This window comes from Chelonia mydas, chromosome 12, assembly GCF_015237465.2.
Source record: "Chelonia mydas isolate rCheMyd1 chromosome 12, rCheMyd1.pri.v2, whole genome shotgun sequence".
Lineage (NCBI taxonomy): Eukaryota > Metazoa > Chordata > Testudines > Cheloniidae > Chelonia > Chelonia mydas.
In genome coordinates, this window is record NC_051252.2 from 28,217,945 (window position 1) to 28,240,088 (window position 22,144).

Below are 22,144 nucleotides of genomic sequence, written 5' to 3' on the forward strand. Positions count from 1 at the left end.
TCCACATTACACAGAAACCCTCCTTAGTAGACCTCTGCTTATACCAGGGATGGATCTGGCCCTAAATTGTTGATGATTTCAGGGACTTCTGGTTGAGATACAGAGGAAGGAAGCTGAAGATGGAATCTAGTAAAGAGGTGCAGAGCATATTTGTAGGTATGATGACATCTGCAAAGTTTTTGATACAGGAGAGGATTGGATGCAGAGTACTGGATTCTACCTGGATCAATTGAGATGGATGCTGCCAGGGTAAAATGTAATTCTTTCGATCTTTAAAAGAAGTAATGTTAAACGTTCCCATGCAGCCATGTTCAGCAGAGACCACGATGGAGAGAGATGCTTTGGGAAATAGAGTTTTTAAAAATGTAACTGTTTGGAGGTCAACAGTTTCAAAAATGAGAAGCCACATCTGCAAAGATAAAATTATTTGAACTATCAAATTACCCCTGGAAAGTTCTCCAGTCATGCCAGGCTATAATTATTTTATCATACTTTGGGCAACATACATGTACTGCCATTAAGGATTTTACATCAGGGTCTTCTCCTTCCAGGGATGAAGTCACACTATATGCCCTTACTTCAACAAAAGGTAAGGTCAATTATTTGCACTTCCACTCAGGAGCGGCTCTAGCAAAGTCCAAGCAGTTGCCGCGGGACACGGACTGCCGCCCCATTCTAATTGCCGCCCCAAGCACCTGCTTGGAAAGCTGGTGCCTGGAGCCAGCCCTGCTGTTCCACTCCAATTAATATGCTAGGGCCTTCTAGTTCAATTTACAGCAGCCAGTTAAGCTCCCTGGGAGGTACTTCTGAGTGCCTAAATAGTAATTAGCCACTTGAGAAAATTCACTAAAGTTCAAATAACTGTCAGATTTTCAAACACATCATACACATTGTACCATTGATTTATTACCAATGTCTGTTAGCGGAAGGAAAAATACGGTGTACTGTACAATGTATAATGATGTAAAGAACCCTGCTGAAATTAGATTAACTATGTGTAACACATACATAATTTAGACATAGAACACTTATGTCAAGTAGCTGTTTTTTCCTCCAAAGAAAGAGTATGTATGTATGTATGTATGTATGACCATAGTAAAACTAGTAAGGCCTCCATGTTTTGTGAAATAGAGATAATCTCTTAAATTTCAGTAATAAAAAATGAGTTTCACTTGAATGCAGCATTCTTCCTTCTGGACAGAACTGAAGATATTATTTGAGGACCAAATCCTGCAACCCACTCAACAGAAGTGGAGTGTTGTGCAGACAGAGCGTTTTCATTAACTTTCAGTGGGGCTCCCTGTAAGTATAGGTATACATCTGTGGTTAATTGCTGTGTTTGCTGTTAGAGCTGAATTTAAGTGTAAAGTGTCAGATCTGGCTTTTTGGGGGTCTGTCTTCTAAAATCAAATAAACTGACCACATAATAACTTTCTGGGCAATTAGTGCATATTTTGGATGCCTATTAGGGTGACCAGATGTCCCGATTTTATAGGTACAGTCCCGATATTCTGGGCTTTTTCTTGTATAAGCACTTATTACCCTCCACCTCCTGTCCTGATTTTTCACACTTTCTATCTGGTCACTCTAATGTCTATGGGCATTAAAACCTTTGGCCTTCAAGCTTATATGACACTCTTACTACATTAGCAGGGTTAATATGTGGTGCTTTTCTTGTTTTTCGGTGCAATATACTGTACCTGCATATTATTCTTACAGTACAAAGTCCTATTAAAATCAATGGTGCATGTATCTATTTCACTTCAATGTGACTTTGTATAGTAAAAATCATATACAGTGAGGAGAATTCATAATGAACTAGCCATCAAGGCTTCTTAACAAACTATTTAATTACTGAGAAAATGAAAAGTGATCTTACCACATAATCACACCATATCACAGCTATGTAATTTTGTTGTTGTTCATGATAAGCCCAATGTGGTACCAGATACCTTCATTTTCTTAGTAAAGTCCTACTGCCTTAGTAAGGAGTTCAGGCCTGGGCTCAGTGCTGACAGTAATATCTGTAGAGGAGTCCAGGAGTGTACAGTACAGAGTAATGGACCACTCTTGCAGGGAAGAGAGGTGGGGGATGGGGGATGTATTTACTAATGGATGTAGCAAAAAGCCAAAGAAGCTATGTAGTGAAATATTCCTGGAATACGCTCTGACAAAATGCTGTAGTCCAGTCCTGTGAATTTTCAAGTGAGATTTCAAGGCATTAGCTTTGACTTTTAAAGCTCTAAATGGCTTAAGACCTACCTCCCTGAAAGCACCTCTCTTAGTGTTCCATATTGTCACAGTTGAGATCAGCTGGGGCACTGGAGCTAGCACTCTGTATGGCATAAATGATGAGGGGGGAGGGGAGGCGGTGAACTAGGGTTTCCAACATGGCAGAAGAGTGCTTAGCCTCTGAGTTACAGGGTTGACTGGGGAGTGGGGAAAGGTTCTGGGAATACCTCCCGTTGACGTTCCACTTCATATAAAATACTTGAATAGTCATGAGTCATTCTATCCCTGGCCCTATAGCCTGATGGCTAGTGGGACAGAGAATTTCATCTCTCTGCTCTAATGGGTATATATTTTAACAGAATGGAACAGCTTCAACAGGAGAGTTTGAGACAGATCCAGAATATTTCTGAATCTTGTAGCTAGAGCATTCTCCTGCAATATGGGAGCCCCACATTCAAATCCCTTTTCTACATCAGGCAAGGGTGGGGGTGGATGGGGTTTTGAACCTGGGTCTACCATGGCTCAGGTGGGTTCCCCAACTACTGGGCTAAAGATTATAATGGCGGCTCTGCTTCCCCTCCAGCCCCTCTGCTCCAAAAAATTGGCTGAAATGATTGGCAAATTTATGTCAAATTATAAATAATTTCAGACTGATCATTTTTCACCTAGTTCTAGTCAGAACTAGGGCTTCTGGCTGCCTTCCTTTTTGGTGACACATACAGAGTGAAGTGCTATTAATAGTCTCCAGTTACCTTCCACATTTCCAGGATATGTCAACTCTAGTGGGTCTTCTAACTGTTCCACTCTTCCACTAAGGGTGTTTTCGTAGTTGCTTTTCACTCATGATACCATATGGTGTTGAGCAATCACTATTTAAGATGCTGGAAAGATATTATGCATAACTGCATGAGCTTTTTCAATGTCTCACCTGGACTGTGTCTGGCAAGCTGAGCCCTTAAAGACATATTCCTCAGTACCACAGTTCTAAAAGGTACTGAGTACAAGAGGATTTGGTGACTCTCACCAGTACACAGGATCAAATCCTTATGTTTCATAGATAATTCTTAAAAAGTAGCAATACTGATTTTTTTAACGTTAGAAATGCAGAGGGCACAACCTGAACTAGTGTAAATTGTAATTTCTATGGAGTTATGCAGATTCAAACCAGTGAGGATCTGGCCCCAGTTCTTGGCTTCCTGTTTTTTGTTGGAAGACTTTGGTAAGATCATAGGAAGTGGAGTGAAGCTTGAGTCGTAACTCTCCTAGTACCGTCAACTTAATTGGGTTTACTTGTGCAAAAATTAAGTAGCACAAAAATGATTGCTTTTTTATGCATCTTAAAGAAGCAATGAAGGGCATAAACTGTTCTTTTGATCTTCCCTTTACAGTTCACATTTGGGTAAAGGACTAGTGAACATTATTGCACTGTTTTATGCTATCTCTCTCTCTGCAATATTCCAGAAGACAACTGTGTATTAGTACAGCATAGCATTCGAAGTCTCATTGAAGCCAAATATCTCAATTATTTTTATGACCAGTTAGATAATATTATGACAATAAATATTTCACTGAAAAAGTTCTTCTGTTCAGGGGTCATGTAACTTTAAAATAGTTTAATAGACTAAAATCAGGTTTTTGAAATTGCTTTGGGTTGTTAACATATGCTTCAGACCAAAGCAACTTGTGATGACATAATTACTTATTACACGTTGAAAACCTGGATAATGGATAATAGGCATTACTGTACACTTAAAAGGTTTCAATATGGTGGTTATGTGAAGAAATGAAAAGCAGGTATTGCCCAATAGCTAACTTTGAAAATTCAACTAGTAAATCTGCATATGGCATTTTTTAAAATTGTCTTAACAAATCTGAACAAGAGCTGGGCAGGAAATGGTTTACCTGTCCCAGGATAATTGTTGTGACTTAAAAATTTTCCTGTTCCACATTGGGACAAAATTGAGATCTTTTTGACAAAACAACAAAGAAAGAGTGGTTGCGGCACTCACCTAAGCTGTGGGTTCCCCATGTTCAAGTCCTGGAATGAATCAGGCACAGCAGGGACTTGAACTTTACTTAAACACTAAGCTATTCTGGGCTGCCCCCTGCCTTCTGGGCTGCCGAGTCAATCTCTCTCTCTTTCTCTGGCTCAGTACAGCGGTTCCAATTTGTTTAATATTCACTGGGCCAGAGTGACTGACTCTCTTACATTGACTAGAAGTTACATTCTGGGCCTGAGAAACCCTCCTTGACAAAAGTTTCATTGAAATTGGTGTCGTCTTGAGAAGAGCTTTGGTTTCAACAAATTGGTATTATGAAACCAATTTAAAAAAAAAATTCCTGACCAGGACTAATCCTAACACTTGAAAAATATCTCTGAAAATTATGTGTTTAGTTGCTTTCAGCATATAGGCTGTAAATTAAAATATGGTACTTGGTAACATTTATGTAACGTTAAAGTAGTATCTGTGTGCCTACAAGTTTCATTTATAATGTTCTTGGTTCATCCGTTTCTCCAACTTGTAAAGGTAACATGGAACAACTAGATGATAAATCAAATGTTTAGAATCCCACATTTTGAAGGGTCTTTGATTTCACATTCTGCTGATGCATTTTTATACCTATTTGTACATGCAGAGTCTCATTTTTATGCATGCAAATGGACACCAATATACATGATGACCCACTGTGCAAACCTAAGTGATCCTTTATATGTACAAGTGGCCCTTGTGTGTGGGCATGCACATGTTCACATCCTTTGCAACCTCAATGGGGTGTTTGCAAATATTGCATTCATGTTTTTGGAAGCCTGACTAAAAAATTCAAAGGTTGAATCCAGAAGCAGTCACACATCCTTGATCTTCAACTGGTGGCTAGCAAATCTGACTCAGATTACTGACATCTCCATGTTAGTGGCAAATATTATTCAATCTGGGATTAACTTTCAGAAGAGTAGACACATGAGGCACAGTACATGAGTGTACCACATGAGTCACCTGGCACTCTTCAATGTGATTGAATTGAAGAGCTTGTATGACATTGACTGAGTAAATATTTGCAACTGAAGTACTCGAACAACAATGTGAGAAGCAAGAATTCTAGTTCTGGTACAATAAATTCATGGAGCCTGCTGGATCTACACGATACAGTTCAGCTCTCTGGGAGCTCTCAAGGGAGAATGCAAATCTGGAGGGTAACCTACATTTTGGCAGAATAACACTAGCCCAGGATTTCTTTCCCAGAGACCTAGGATCCTGCCCCTCCCCCTAACTGCCCTTTGGTCATGGAATAGAAGAATGATGTCAGAGTAGACACTATCAGACATGCCAGCTTTTTGGGCAGCCCTCTCTGGTTGGCTTTCAGTCAGGAGACTGTCTGAGATGCATTACTCAAGATAGTGTCTCTGTCAGCTCCAAAACTGTTGTTATACAGAAGAGGATGGGGCTCACAGTGATGGGAAAATACCCTCTTTTCTACCCCCATAATAGTGAGGTGGAACAAATGGTCCCTCAATTCTCCCATCACCAAACTCTCATCCCTACAAGGAGAGATCGATGGCTCCATCCAATCTTTCTCCTCTGTGTATTTGTCCTGAATGCCTATCTCAAAGATTCCACTGGCATAAGTGAGGTTTTACACAGTAAATAGTTCATTGCTGAAGCCAATATGAAGTATTCTCAGACAAAACATATACCCATAATATGTAGCAGTAGGGGGAATCCTGTGTCTGTCTGCTTTGCTCCAGGCTGGCTGCTACTGGTCCAATGTTATTTTGTACCAAGTTCAAGATTAGGATCTGTTCCAAACCCATTAAGATCAATGGGAAAAAATCCTGTTGATTTCAGTGGGCTTTGGATCAGGCCACTAGCGTGCATGTATTAATGTACAGCAAAATATATTATGAAGACTTTGGTGCTACATAACTGTTACTAGTATTTTAACACACTAGATTAAGCTTCCTTAGCATTTAGTAAACAAAGAAAACTAATCAGAGTAGATGTATTTAGAGATGTTTCTGAAAATGTAATGTTTGTTCATTACAACAAAGTTTCGGTGAATGAGATTTCAATTATCTGCAGAAGCAAAAATTTAAACAAGATAAAATCTTCATAGAATGCACTAATTTGACAGTTAATGACATTCAAAATAATGTCTACTCTTTTTACTTTTTAGGAAAAATCACATTAGGACCAAAGAAAAGGTGCAACCATGGAGTTTATTTTTAAAAAAGTTGGCTGGTGTTTTATGAAATATTTGATAGAAAATGTCCAGCGATGAGTGACTATAAACCCTGAGTTTATAGTGGGTAGGTTTATGAAGCCTTTGCAAATATTAAAAAGATGATAGGACAAAAGAATTGCTAACTCATTTAAATGGGATGAATAAATCAATTAAATTCACTATCTCAAAGGGAAAAAGTCATATTACAAATCCTTGATGTAACACATATTAAAGTGTTATGGATAGGGAGAATCTTTCTTATCATAGCAAAGAGCCTAAAACCTTCAAATCTGAATCATCTTGTATTCAGTGTGGACGAATAATTAGATGGTTGCACATTTAATATTTATTTCTGGATTTGGAGACAAAGTATCATATCAAGTAAGAGTTATGAATTTATAATATGAAACTTAGGAACATAATAAAAATATTAACCAGGTGAATTACACAACCATCATGTTAAGCTTCTCCACTGAAAATTTGGTTATATAGGGTAGATAATATTAACCATAGAAATGTAGATATGGAAAGGATCTCAAGAGGCCAGCAAGTCCAGCCCCCTGCACGGAGGCAGGACCAAATAAACCTAGATCATCCTTGACAGGTGTTTGTCCAAATAGAATCTCCCTTGGAAGCCTTTTTCCAGAATTTAAATATCCTTATAGTTGGAAAGATTTTCCTAATATCTAATCTAAATCTCTCACACTCCAGATTAAACCCAATAGTACTTGTTCTCCCTTGAGTGGACATGGAGAACAATTGATAATAGTCCTCTTTATAACAGTCTTTTGCATATTTGAAGACTCATCGGGTCCCCTCTCAATCTTCTTTTCTCAAGACTAAATATGCCCAGCTTTTTAACCTTTCCTCATAGGTTTAGAAAACCTGACCATTTGATCATGTTGTTTGCTCTTCTCTGGACTCTCTCAAATGCGTTCACAATCTTCCTAGTGTGGTGCTCAGAACTGGACACAGTACTCCAGTGGCCTCACGAGTGCCAGGTACAAAAGGAAAATTACCTTGCTCAACTGATGCAATGTGCATCACTGGAGGCCCCCAGTATATATGTATACCCTTATGTGGAGTGTGCGCAATGTGAATTTGGGCTTCTTCAGTCTTCTCCCCTGATCCCTTGCTGTGCAGGATCAGCAGAATTTGGCTTTGAATTAGAATCTGCATAGAGATCATTAGATGAAGTTGGGAGATCTACTGTAAATTCATATTTGAAAGTCCCAGGTGAACTGCGTTCTATATTTGTATGACTGGCATATTCTAGCAACCTTCTTGAACATTACAATGCCACTTCCTTTTAAAGGTCTGTTTGTGTAACCCACACACCTCCTGGGTGTGGTGTTCTGTCCCATCTAGTGGCACCAAGACCACTTAGCGAGAGATATTAATGATTCTGCTCTACAGTCTTAGCTAAGGGCCGTATGGCTTTTAGCTCATGCGGTAGAGGCTCATGCACTAAGCGACAGAAGCCCCAGGTTCGATCCCGCCCGCCGCCAACAGGAGTCTCTGTGTTACATTCACACTAGGTTTCTGCCATAAAAAGGGACAGAATCATAATTTTATCCTGAACTATCAGAGGCCCAGATCTGAAACGTCCTTTTTCATTTTAAAAGGGTATATAAAGCTGGCCCAGAAATGATGGACCAAATCCTTGGTCCCATTGAAATCAGTGACCGTTCTAACTTTGTTTTTAATGCAACCAGAATTTTGCACTCTATTGCCTGCTAAATGTTGCTCATTTGAAATTGTCATGCTTTTTAATTAAATATCTTTTAACTTTCTAAATTAAATATCTTAACTTTCTAAATTAACTGCCAAAAGCCTGTCTGCCTCTGTGCATTCTCTCACTTGTCCTTTTTTTTTAAAAAAAAAATTATCCTTGCCAAATGCAGATTAGAGATGCCAAGACATAGAAATATATATATTTCCCCAGCAGCATTGTCATGTCTCTCCCACTTTCTTTCTATCTCTCCTTGGCAGACTTCTCAAGCAGCTGTGTTGGCAAACGTAAAGGAGGTATTACGTACGAAGGCTGCTGATAGGCTTTTAGAGCTGCCTTATTATGCTGCATAATATTTTCTTTGTACTCACCTTAGTGTCTGAGGAGTTCATGAATAAAATCCCACACAAATCCCTCATGAGATCTCTAGGCAGGAAAGTATACTTTTTTGTCATGCAAATATTCTCATAGACCTTAGGATCTGCCTTCCCCATTGGTACTGAATATCAATTTTTAAACATGAAGGCCTTTCTGAAAATTAGTGTTTTTAATCATTCTCTATAGCATATTGAAATTATATTTTCTTTCTGTTTGCATAAGTAAATCTTGATTTAATTTAATTTGCTTAAACTTTGCATATAGGAAGTGTTTGAAATTAACAATTAAAAACCCCAACATCCTGTTTTTAACTGCAAACTGAATCTGTATTATGCATATTTATAAAAAGTAGGCCTGGCCCTAAATGTTATGAAAAGCTTGGAGCTCTCGAACTAGCTAGCACAAGCACAATCCTGTAGTGAGGACAAATAGCTTTATTAAGGCAGTCAGTCACTGGAGTGGGAGTCAAGTAACTGGGGTTCCGTTCCCAGCTCGGCCTCGGACTTTGAGCAATATATTTTTCTTTTTAGCAAGTCATTTACTTTTTCTGTGCCTCAGTCCCCCATCTGAAAAATGTGGGTCACAGGAGCATTGTGAGGAGAGATTCTTGGTGTAGTGCTCAATACTACAATGATGGGGATTATTATATAATACTTATTAAGTCCTTAGTTGCGTTGACTTGAGTAGTCTGTAACACTGATCCCTTGTGACACAAAATTTCTTGGAGGGGATATATTTCTTCAGTAACAGAGACAGCCCGTGGGAGATAATTGTTTTCCCTAACCCATATGTAGTTCCTACGGAGAAAACTTTTTATACGTTCATGTTTGGGTCTTGCTTTCAAGCTATTTTTGGACCTAAATTTGGTTCCTAAGAAAAAATAAAATAACTGATGATCTAGTGTGTTTGGTGACCAAAAATGTGTTTGATAGCTCCCCAATGGGAGCTGCATATATCCATGTAACATTGGCAATATGATTGATCAACAAAGAGAGAGAAAATTCAGCTCAGAGCGTCAATTCTCTGAGACTCATTTTGCAATATATAAGTATAAAGGACAAGATTCTCACTTGGGATTAATTGTTGTCGAGCCTTTGAGGTCAGCAGATTTTGCACCAACCAAGGTCCTGGCCCCAAAAACTCAGAATCTCTACCTCAAGACCCAGTTCTACAGGCCTCACTCACATAAGTTTTTCCAACACTTGCGAACAGGATTGCTGAAGTCATTGTGACAAGCAGTGTATGTACACACACACAAGTTGTGTCATATATGCCATATTGTCCACTGAGTCACCTTCTTCTTTTGTATGGCTTGGATAGGTAGCAACAATTACAAGTTTGATAGCCAGCACATTGCCGCAGCAGTGATCTGGTGAATGTCTTTCAGGCCCCTGGCAGAAGAACAAAGGGGACATTCAGATATGATATGCTCTATCATTTGTGCCTGGTGACCACAGTTGCATACAGATGATTGCATCATTTTTCATTTAAACAGGGTTTGTCCACATCTCCCCTGAGATCTCCTGATGCGATTCAATCTGCACCAGTCTTTCCGACATAAATCAAAACTTGGTGGTTCCTCAACAGGATCAACGATGAGCTGTTTGTTTTGAGTAGTCAAAGTGCTCCATGTGGCTCTCCACTGAGCTTCAGCATCAAAGTAGGGTGTAAAGATCTTGAAACGGTTCCATAGAGGGTTGTGGGCTTCTAATTTCGTCTTTGGCAGGTTCTGCAGGTCATGATGCAGTGGGATCCTTGTATTTGCATTGACATGATTAAGAAAGTGAAATGTCTGAGCAGATTTTCTAATCTGTGGAGGCTGGATGTGCGATAGGACTAGGAGCCAGTCAACTGGAGTAGATTTGAGCGTCCCTGACACTATGTGCATAGCATTATTGAGTTGAGTGTCAAGGAGTTTAGTGTGACTGCTATGAGATCACCCTGGTGCATGATATTCAGCAGCAGAATATACCAAGGCAGTTATTGCGATTCATAAGGTCCATGGATTGGAGACCCATGATGTTCCGGGCAATTTTCTGGTAAGTGTGACATAAGATCTGATTGCGGGTGTTCTCAAGGTGTTGTTGAAAGGTCAAACTCCAGTCCAGTGTAACGCCAAGATACTTTGGATTAGCTTTGTGTCTGACGCTCTCACCGCAGAACTGCACATCAAGTTTGGTATTAGCCAATTTACTGTTCAGCTGGAAAGCAGTTACCGGGGGGGGGGGGGGGGGTGTGTGTTTTTGTTTTTGATTAGGCCTAAGTTTCCAGCATTGGAAATAATCAGCCGTGTGCTAAGACCTCAGGTTAGGGTGCAGCCAATGGTATTGAGGCTTGTATGCTGAACAGCTAGGGCAATTTAATCTGCATACATTAATTTCCTTGACTCAGTCACTGATATATCTGTGGTCTATAGATTAAAAAGTATTGGGGCCAGGACAGAGCCCTGAGCGATGCCTGAGTTAAGAGTTCTTGTTCTACTGATCTGGCCATTAAGGTATGCCTTAAAGCGGCGGTCCCCAGTCATTGCCATCAAGTGGCAGATTGTTCGGCGACAGTGAATGACGCAGGAGACCTTGAGGAGGAGGCCCTGTCTCCAGACAGTGTCGTATGCTGAGGATAGATCAACAAGGGCGATCCCTGTCTTCAACTTATGTTGGAATCTTGCTTCAATGTAGCTGGTAAGTGAAGCTACTTGGTCACAGCAGTTCCTCTTCAGGTGAAATCCTGCCTGCTCCACAGGGGAGGATGTCTTCAATAATATCAGACAGATGGTGGAGCAGCGCCCATTCCATGAGCTTGCTGGTGGTTGGGAGGAGAGAGATGGGGCGGTAACTGGATGTGTCCTCTGCAGGTTTCCCAGGCTTCAGTAGGGCAGCCACTGTTGCCTGTCACCAGCTTGTTGGCATTTCTCCAGTTCTATGCACGGCAGTAGAAAGCGCCACCAGTCATTCCCGTCCCTGTCTTCCCAGATTCTTGAGAAACTCTGGAGGAATACCATCAACCCCTGCAGCTTTCTGGCTTTTGGTTTCCAACAGCTCAACCTTGATCTCCTAGACAGAATATGGGGAAGAGAGTGGGGATTCCTCCAGGCATTGTTCAAGGTTTCTGCGGAGTTCCCACTGGACCTCCTGGTATGTAATCTTGTCTGTCGGTGTCTTGCTGTTAGAAAGAAGATGAGAGGCAACAGCATTTGCTGTCACCTTTGCTGAGCATTGCATTACTGGCTGGGATCCTCCAAGTTGCCACAAAAGAGCTCATGTCTTAAGGCTTGAATGGGTGAAATCAAGGCTTTCAGCGGCCTCTTTTCACCTTTCCAGGAGCACCCAATTCAAGGACTCAAGCAGCGCAGTGGCTTTATCTGGGTTGCCACTCTTTTCACATTCCCTCAGGAGAGACTTGGATTTCTTTGTCCAGCAGGGGGTGACAACCTTGTGGTGGCCACACAGGATGTACTTCTTAGTGGTCGATTTTAGGATGTTTGTAAAATGACTGAAGTTTTTAGGCATTGATTGGAAACGTGGGATCCAAGATTCTGTTTCTGAAGTGTAGGATGATTGGGCGATGTTGGCTATGCGGGAAGTGACTTGGGATGGTTCTTGTTGTGGCCAGTGGGACACCTGCACTATTATAGATTACAAAACACAGGTCAGGGTTGTGATCCGTTGTCCATCTCAGACCAAAAAGATCCAGGTTGCTTCGGATCATAGAGCAGGTGGAGGCCTTCAAGGGAGGCCCATTCTGTGATCTTCTCCCCCACTGTGTCATTTGAGCACTATCCCCAGGCTTCGTCATGGCTGTTAAAGTCACCTATGTAGATGGCTAGATGGGGAAGGTAAGGTAAGATGGGATCAGGCCTCATGTTAAGTGGGATCAAAACTACAACCTTCACGTGGTGCTTCTGTTAAGTGCTGGTGTTTTTTGTGCTCTGTGTTTTGTGCAAATCCACCAACACACCAATGTCATCAATTGGCCACTGTACATCATTTTACCGACCTTCCAGTGAATGTAGCAATAATTATACTTCTTCAAACTGCCCTTTCCAGGACCAAAAAAGAACAGTTGGGTCAGTCATCTGAATATACCAACTTAATGTAGAAGGGATGTCCAGGGAAAAAAGCAGATTACCTTTTGAGGACCCTCAAAGACCATCACATTGACATTGACATTGTGGCCCTCCAAGAAACACACGTGCCCACTGAGTGACCGTATAAGAATGAAATGTGCATACAACTTGTGAGAGGGTTGCAGCATCGTGCCCCACATTAATTAGGAGACAGTGCTGTACAAATTGTGAAACTGAGCCAAAGATAAACTGTATCAGAGCTCAGTGCACCCCCCTCTCCTTCTGCCATTTATATCCCACTGGGTCTAACTGTGCTTCAGTTACACTGGTGCAAATCTGAAACAATTAAGCTGATGTTAGTAGTGGTTTCTGGTGTAACTGAGCAGAATTTGGCTCAGGGCTGTGAAGAGAAATTCTTAATGAAACCCACATACTCTAGCGTATTAACTCATAATAAAAGTTGGTTTGGCTAAAAGGCCTGTGTATGGAATATTTCATCCCAACACTTTTTCCAGTATTAATAAGTAATGAAATTGTATCAATTCACTATGCTAAGTGGCATTGATTATAGAAGTGCTCAAGTTACCACACAGAATATATTATGGATTAAATTCAGAGAGCTATGTTAATGCAATATTAAAAATTAGATTTGATTTGCACTTAAATCAGAAAATTCAGTTGAAGTTCAGAAAGCATCCTTAATTTTGGGCAGTCCAGCCCAGAATATCTAATATAATTAAACTGCACTTTTTTACACTGTTGTAACAGCATTGTTACAAACTTCACTCTCACACTTCCAGGATTTATAAATAGGGCCCTACCAAATTCACAGCCAGGAAAAATGCATCACAGACCATGAAATCTCGTCTCCCCCTGTGAAATCTGGTCTTTTTTTTTGCTTTTACCCTGTACTAAACAGATTTCATGGGGGAGACCAGCATTTCTCAAATTGTGGGCCCTGACCCAAAAGGGAGTTGCAGGGGGATCACAAGGTTATTTTAGGGGGGTCAGAGTATTGCCACCCTTACTTCCACGCTGACTTCAGAGCTGGGTGGCTGTAGAATGGAGGCTGTTGGCCGGGCACCCAGCTCTGAAGGCAGCGCCCTATCAGCAGCAGTGCAGAAGTAAGGGTGGCTATACCATACCACGCCACCCTTATATCTCTGCTGCTGCTGCTGGCTGTGGCTCTGCATTCAGAGCTGGGGTCCTGATCAGCAGCTGCCACTGCTCTCCAGCTACCTAGTTCTGAAGGCCGCGCTGCCTCCTGTAGCAGCACAAATGTAAGGGTAGCAGTACCGCAACCCCCCCGCTACAATAACCTTGTGACCCCCCCCCCCCCCCAACTCCTTTTTTGGATCAGAACCCCTACAACAGAAAAATTGTAAAAAAAAAAAAAATCAGTGAAATTTAAAATTTAAATATCTGATATCATGCAATTTATTATTTTAAAAATCCTATGACAGTGAAATTGACCAAAATGGACTATGAATTTGGTAGTGCCCTATTTATAAACGCAAATCATTGTGAACCTAGAGTGAAGTTTGCTGTACTCCTCCTTTTATTAATAGTTAGTAAAATTAAAGGAAATTGACATTTAAACCAACACTGACATCCAAACCAATTTTAACTCACATTGTATCACCCAATGTCATGACATGCAAACACAAGCTCCTCAGCGCCACGATAAATTCCATAGTTCTAGACTATAACCAGCCACAATAGGCTCATTCTTTTTCTCACAGTCAGAAGGTAACTGCTTTAAAAGTTATGACCCTTAAAAATAGGAGCTAAGGTTTGAAGTGATGTCTCAGCAACAACAATTAATTACTAATGAGTAGAGGTGATCAGAAAATGGAAGTTCCATTTTGTGGGAAACTCCAGCACTCTGAAATGTGTTTTCATTCTGAATTAGAACAAAAAAGTCAATTTTCTATGTGCTGGAATTTTGAACTTTTGATTCAAAATATCAAAATGATTTGTTTTGATATCAAAATGTTATGCTATAAATATTAAATATAGAATGTGTATTTTCGTATGGTATAAAATAAAATATAAATCAAAATGATAAAGTCAAAACAAAAAATTCTCATGGTAATGTAAAACATTTTGACATTATTGAAAAGAAGAAGTTGAAACAAATCATTTAAACATTTTTTCAGGCTAAAATTGTCATAAGAAACATGTTCCTGCTAAACATTTCTTTTTTTAAGAAAACCACATTTTCTGCCACAATTTTACACTGGGGAAAAAAAATGTTGACCTGCTCTACTAATGAACAAAAACGATTAAGAAGGAAGGAATAAAATTCAAGGCAGAAAGTTGAGAATAAAAAAATCAAGTAAGGGCGTGTATGTGTGTGTGCACTTGCGCATGCATGAAATTCAGGATTTTATCCTAATCTGTGGGGCAACTGGAATTCTGCAGCAAAAAAATGCCTAACTCTTTGGGGTGAGGGCCGAATCTGCTTTTTCAGTTCTTTAGCTGTACTTGGTCCTATCTATGTTAGGTTTTCTTGAAACTCCACCAGTATTAGCAAGCTCAATAAGATGCCAGTGGCCTCTACTGTGTGGTGTGTATCTGATTCCAGCAGATTTAGATGATACAGTACTTAAAAATATCAATGGCTGTCTGGAGCCTCGCCTATGTTAGTGCTTTCACCATTGCTACCACTGTGAGAGCAGCAGCAGTCTTAGTAAAGGTGGGAAATTTTTCAGAAATGAAGTCTTGTGGTGAGGTTCTTTGAGGCCTGAAAGCAGAAAAAAAATTATAGATTGCTATTCTACTTTGAAAGGTAAAAAGGGATGGGTTTTGTGCTTAAAATGCGAAACATATCTGTACAATATCTTAGGGTACGTGAGGGGTAAGGGAGGAGACAAAGCCTCTTTTCCTACATTTAGTTAACTCTAACCTTAACAAATTGATTTATTAAACTTTCCAAAAATTTTACTCTCAGGCTTATGTTAAGAATATAACTATAGTTACCAAATGACAACTTTCCAGAAAGTTGTAAATACCTAAAAATAATGGAAGTGCCTTTTTCAGCCTGTGCTATTGAGTCCCAAGATCCCTTTAATGCTAACTAGGAAAAGGGTTACAGAAATGTCCTAAAAAGAAAAGGAGTACTTGTGGCACCTTAGAGACTAACAAATTTATTTGAGTATAAGCTTTCGTGAGCTACAGCTCACTTCATCGGATGCATTTTTCCACTGAATGCATCCGATGAAGTGAGCTGTAGCTCACGAAAGCTTATGCTCAGATAAATTTATTAGTCTCTAAGGTGCCACAAGTACTCCTTTTCTTTTTTGTGAATACAGACTAACACGGCTGCTACTCTGAAAGCAGAAATGTCCTAGTTCTTGTAAGTATGTTCTGGTTCACCAGAGGATGTCATGTGAGGTCTTAAATAAAAGCCAGGATCACACTGATCACTAATATTGTTGCAAATTGTATATGTGTATATATAGAGAGAGAGCGAGAGAGAGTGTTTGTGTGTGTGTGTAAATACTGAAAATATGTCTTAGTCTGTATCGAGTCAGGGTTAACAAACAGGTTTTCTGTCAGACAAGCAAAGTTTATTCACCTGTCTGCATGTTGAGATGTAAATTAAGAATTGTAAGTTACCACAATGACTAGCCATTTACATAACAAGTCAATGGGGGGGAAACGAGTGATGGGGCTTATACTATCTTTGAGTACAGACAATTAAATTTGGGGATAAAAGAAAACAGCCCCCCTATCCTGAACCTAGAAAGTAAATGGGCAATTACATTCATGAAAAAGGATCACAGCCGGCCTTGGTTGGAAACTATGCAGAAGACTTTAAGTGTGACAAGACTTCTTTAGACAGGAGGTTAGTGTAAGTTAAGTTTAGTCTCCAGAAAACATGTTATTACTTTGTTTTATATCCTTTTTTCACTATCTCTTGAATATTTGGGAATAAACTTATCCCTGTTTTAACTATGAATATAGGTAAGTGATGTGTTATTAAGCAAGGTGCTGATCCTGAGCTGAATCATATAAGCTAATGTGCACACTGTTCACTCAGGTTTCAGAGTAGCAGCCGTGTTAGTCTGTATCCGCAAAAAGAAAAGGAGTACTTGTGGCACCTTAGAGACTAACAAATTTATTTGAGCATAAGCTTTCGTGAGCTACAGCTCACTTCATCGGATGCATTCAGTGGAAAATACAGTGGGGAGATTTATATACACAGAGAACGTGAAACAATGGGTGTTACCCTACACACTGTAAAAAGAGTGATCAGGTAAGGTGAGCTATTAGCAGCAGGAGAGCGGGGGCGGGGGGAGAACCTTTTGTAATGATAATCAAGGTAGGCCATTTCCAGCAGTTGACAAGAACGTCTGAGGAACAGCGGGGAATAAACATGGGGAAATAATTTTACTTTGTGTAATGACCCATCCACTCCCAGTCTTTATTCAAGCCTAAGTTAATTGTATCCAGTTTGCAAATTAATTCCAATTCAGCAGTGTCTACTTGGAGTCCGTTTTTGAAGTTTTTTTGTTGAAGAATTGCAACTTTTAGGTCTGTAATCGAGTGACCAAAGAGATTGAAGTGTTCTCCGACTGGTTTTTGAATGTTATAATTCTTGACGTCTGATTTGTGTCCATTTATTCTTTTATGTAGAGACTGTCTGGTTTGGCCAACGTACATGGCAGAGGAGCATTGCTGGCACATGATGGCATATATCACATTGCTAGATGTGCAGGTGAACGAGCCTCTGATAGCGTGGCTGATGTGATTAGGCCCTATGATGGTGTCCCCTGAATAGATATGTGGACACAATTGGCAACGGGCTTTGTTGCAAGGATAGGTTCCTGGCTTAGTGGTTCTGTTGTGTGGTGTGTGGTTGCTGGTGAGTATTTGCTTCAGGTTGGGGGCTGTCTGTAAGCAAGGACTGGCCTGTCTCCCAAGATCTGTGAGAGTGATGGGTCGTCCTTCAGGATAGGTTGTAGATCCTTGATGATGCGCTGTAGAGGTTTTAGTTGGGGGCTGAAGGTGACGGCTAGTGGTGTTCTGTTATTTTCTTGGTTGGGCCTGTCCTGTAGTAGGTAACTTCTGGGTACTCTTCTGGCTCTGTCAATCTGTTTCTTCACTTCCGCAGGTGGGTATTGTAGTTGTAAGAATGCTTGATAGAGATCTTGTAGGTGTTTGTCTCGGTCTGAGGGGTTGGAGCAAATGTGGTTGTATCGTAGAGCTTGGCTGTAGACGATGGATCGTGTGGTGTGGTCTGGATGAAAGCTGGAGGCATGTAGGTAGGTATAGCGGTCAGTAGGTTTCTGGTATAGGGTGGTGTTTATGTGACCATCGTTTATTAGCACCGTAGCGTCCAGGCAGTGGATCTCTTGTGTGGACTGGTCCAGGCTGAGGTTGATGGTGGGATGGAAATTGTTGAAATCATGGTGGAATTCCTCAAAGGCTTCTTTTCCATGGGTCCAGATGATGAAGATGTCATCAATGTAGCACAAGTAGAGTAGTAGCATTAGGGGACGAGAGCTAAGGAAGCGTTGTTCTAAGTCAGCCATAAAAATGTTGGCATACTGTGGGGCCATGCAGGTACCCACAGCAGTGCCGCTGATTCACTCAGTGGATACCAGATCTGCTGTCCTCAAGGGTTCGGTGGATTAGCGGTTGGACGCTACAGGTGAATGCTTCAAAGGAACTTGAAGACTGGGCATATCTATTGTTAACCTGCAAGGTAAAATAAGGCTAGCATAGCCGGAGGAGAGTGCTTGTGTGGCTAGCAGGCTGGGGGTGTCAGGGAACTGACGTCTAGTTAAGCATAAACATATCTCCCTCTCGCTGGAAGTGGGGTGAGAGGGAAGAGCAAGGTGACTCTCAGTCCTGGTTATCCTGAGAACCATCACAGCTATTATTTCAATATTAATCTGAATCCTTCCCTTGTTATCAGACGTTGACTACCTCTGCCTGAAGCAATAGATGGACCATGGGCCAAATCTGAACCACCAAATGCTTTTGAATGGACAGCAAAATATTTTCATTTACTTATTTTTGTCATTTATTATTATTGCGGTGCGAAAAATGTTTCTCTGGAGTCTGGACCTTGATTATACCTTGACAAAAAACAATTGACTACCACTGGCTTAGGGCATGAACAAGGCTCCGCCAACCCTGTCAATCATGCTATTTGCCAGAATGGTTAACTTTTTGTGCTTATAAATAACGGAAGAATTACTACTTAGGCAGTCATATATATATATATATATATATATATATATATATATAATACACACACATTTTCTTTACAATGATATGCCAATAATTTATCATTCTATACCCAACAGGGAAGACCAGTGGACTGATTTTCATTTGGTCCCTAACCTTTGACCTGAGCAGCTTGAGTGTCCCTACTAGGAGTTCAGAGTCCTGTGAGCAATGTTCTCAGGATCATTGGAACACACAAGCCTTCCTAAAACATCAAGGTTCAATCCCCAGGGAAGAAGTGTAAATAATAAAACAACATTATCAAAATCTGTGTATATCCTTCACTGGAATGACTTTCTTCACGTAGAATCATGAACTGGAAGGGACCTCGAGAGGTCATCTAGTCCAGTCCCCTGCACTCAAGGCAGGACTAAGTATTATCTAGACCAGTGGTTCCCAAACTTCTTCCAGCGCTTGTGCAGGGAAAGCTCCTGTCGGACCAGGCTGGTTTGTTTGCCTGCCACGTCCGCAGGTTCAGCACATCACAGCTCCCAGTGGTTGCGGTTCATGGTCCAGGCCAATGGGAGCTGCTGAAAGCAGTGGCCAGTATGTTCCTTGGCCTGTGCCACTTCCAGCAGCTCCCATTGGCCTGGAACAGCGAACCATGGCTACTGGGAGCCGCAATCGGCCGAACCCGTGGACGCAGCAGGTAAACAAACCGGCCTGGCCTGCCAGGGGCTTTCTCTGCACAGGTGGCGGAACAAGTTTGGGAACCACTGATCTAGACCATCCCTGACAGGTATTTATCCAACCTGCTCTTAAAAAATCCCCAATGATAGAGATTCCACAACCTCCCTAGGCAATTTATTCCAGTGCTTAACCACTCTGACAGGAAATTTTTCCTAATGTCCAACCTAAACAGCCCTTACTGCAATTTAAGTCCGTTGCTTCTTGTCCTAGCCTCAGAGGTTAAGAAGAACAATTTATCTCCCTCCTCCTTATAACAACCTTTAATGTACCTGAAAACTGTTATCACGTCCCCTCTGTCTTCTCTTATCCACACTAAAACCCAATTTTTTCAATCTTTTCAATCATAGGCCATGTTTTATAGACCTTTAATCATTTTTGTTGCTCTTCTCTGGACTTTCTCCAATTTGTCCACATCTTTCCAGAAATGAGGCACCCAGAACTGGATACAATACTCCAGTTAAGGCCTAATCAGTGTGGAGTAGAACAGAAGAATTACTTCTCATGTCTTGCTTACTATACTCCTGCTAATACATCCCAGAATGATGATTGGGTTTTTTGCAACAGCATTACACTGTTGACTCATATTTAGCTTGTGATCCACTATGACCCCCAGATCCCTTTCCACAGTACTCCTTCTTAGGCGGTCATTTCCCATTTTGTATGTGTGCAACTGATTGTTCCATCCTAAGTGGAGTACTTTGCATTTGTCCTTATTGAATTTCATCCTATTTACTTCAGACCATTTCTCCAGTTTGTCCAGATCATTTTGAATTTTAATCCCATCCTCCAAAGCACTTGCATCTCTTCCAAGCTTGGTATCATCCGCAAACTTTAAGTGTATTCTCTATGCCATTATCTAAATCATTGATGAAGAACTGGACCGAGAACCAATCCCTGTGGGACCCCACTCACTATGCCCTTCCATCATGACTGTGAACCACTGATGATTACTCTCTGGGAATGTTTTTCCAACCAGTTATGCACCCAACTTATAGTAGCTCCATCTAGGATGTATTTCCCTAGTTTGCTTATCTAAAACCTGTTTGTCTAATAGCATTTAGAGGGTCTTGCATTTCTTTCAGCTCCTAAGAATCTAATTTAGACACAAGTCAAAATAAAAACAATTTCCTGAAAGTTCCATTAAAAAAAAAAAAACATATGCCTCCTTTTGGTATTTATATGTTATTTTCATCCTTCTGCTGAGCTTTTCCAAAATAGTGCCATATGGAGGATTGTCACAAAATCAACAGGGATAGGGAAAAGTATTTTTAAACCTCTTTTATACCAGCATAAAATTATAGTGAAATACAGTAAACTGGTGCATTTAACCACTATCTGAGCAATAGTAAAGAGCTTCCAAATTTCACGAGGGGCTGAGCTCCAATTTAGGCACCATTTAAATTAGTTCTCAATGGGAACTGCTGAGTCCTGAGCACTTCTGAAAATCTGGCCCTAACTTTGGGTTCCAAGCACTTAAAAACATCCTGGCTCTTTGTAATTAAAAATGAGATATTGTTCCAATTTGCAAAAAGATGGACAATCAGAATCAAATGTAGTAAAATTCAACTTTAGGAAATACAATAATATTGTGTAAACTGATGGCAATGAAGATTACTTATCTGGGCACACCATTCTTTGAAGAGTGGTAGGTATACAATTTATAGACACATGGACTTAAATCTATGTATCTATAACAGGTTCCTGAAGGGAAACAATGATTTCCTTGGACAATATTATAGCCTCCTTACACAATCCCTGTTTATTATATGTATATTTCAGATAAAATTGGGAGATGAAGGTATAGGGGTGTTCAAATCTTCAAAGAAATTTCTATCCATCTTTATATAGACATGCTTTAATTGTTTTTATTTTCTTAATTGTTAACTTTAGAAATTTACACCACCAACAACAACAAAAAGCAAGACAACTTTGACCAAAGTTACACAAATTTTTCCTTCAGTCTTTCATTAACTATAATTTAAAATTTATAATATGTTTTCACTTCTAGCAGCTTTAACTGATACATGGAATTCTGTCTAGAATTTCACAGGTTTCTTTCTGCAAAAAATCACTGTTCATCTGGTTCCCCTCTTCTTGTCCAGACATGGTTTTCCATAACATTGCAGTCCTGCCTACGTATATTCTGCACAGATGGAATTTTAACAGCTCCCAGGAATGAAAAAAGCCATTGGGCTTCTGTGCTCACCACATATGTAATTATGATTGGAGGCAGTATATCAGCTCTAAATGATTTTCTTCACAGCTGTCTTGCCTTCCTCAGTGCTCTTCTCTGCTGGGTGCTTTCTTTTTCTTTCTTCAGCCAAGTTCCTGTGGCTTGATTGTTGCCAGTCCTTGTGCTTTTAGGACGCTAGGCCTTCTTGTATAAAATCCTCTGTTTTCTTCTAGACTCAGTTGCCTAGTTGTTCTCTCCCTTGCCTCCTCCATAACGTGGCCTTTCGCTTTATTTCAAGCCTAGGTTTTCTGATCTAAGATCTCTTCCCTTATCTTGCTTGTTGATTGACTGCAGTACCAACACTACAAATATTCTAGACAGTGATTGATTTGTAATGAATGAGGTGTCAGGG

The 22,144-nt window shown here is 40.4% G+C and overlaps 2 long non-coding RNA genes across 5 annotated transcripts in view; both read left to right on the plus strand.

Moving 5' to 3' along the window:
* Positions 1 to 22,144, plus strand: part of LOC122462594 — a 193,304-nt gene that overhangs the window by 75,798 nt on the left and 95,362 nt on the right. The window lies entirely within an intron of this gene.
* LOC122462595 lies at positions 1,467 to 15,316 on the plus strand. Its single transcript, XR_006285272.1, has 3 exons — positions 1,467 to 1,592; positions 4,220 to 4,224; positions 15,306 to 15,316. It is a non-coding gene; the product is annotated as an uncharacterized LOC122462595 (long non-coding RNA).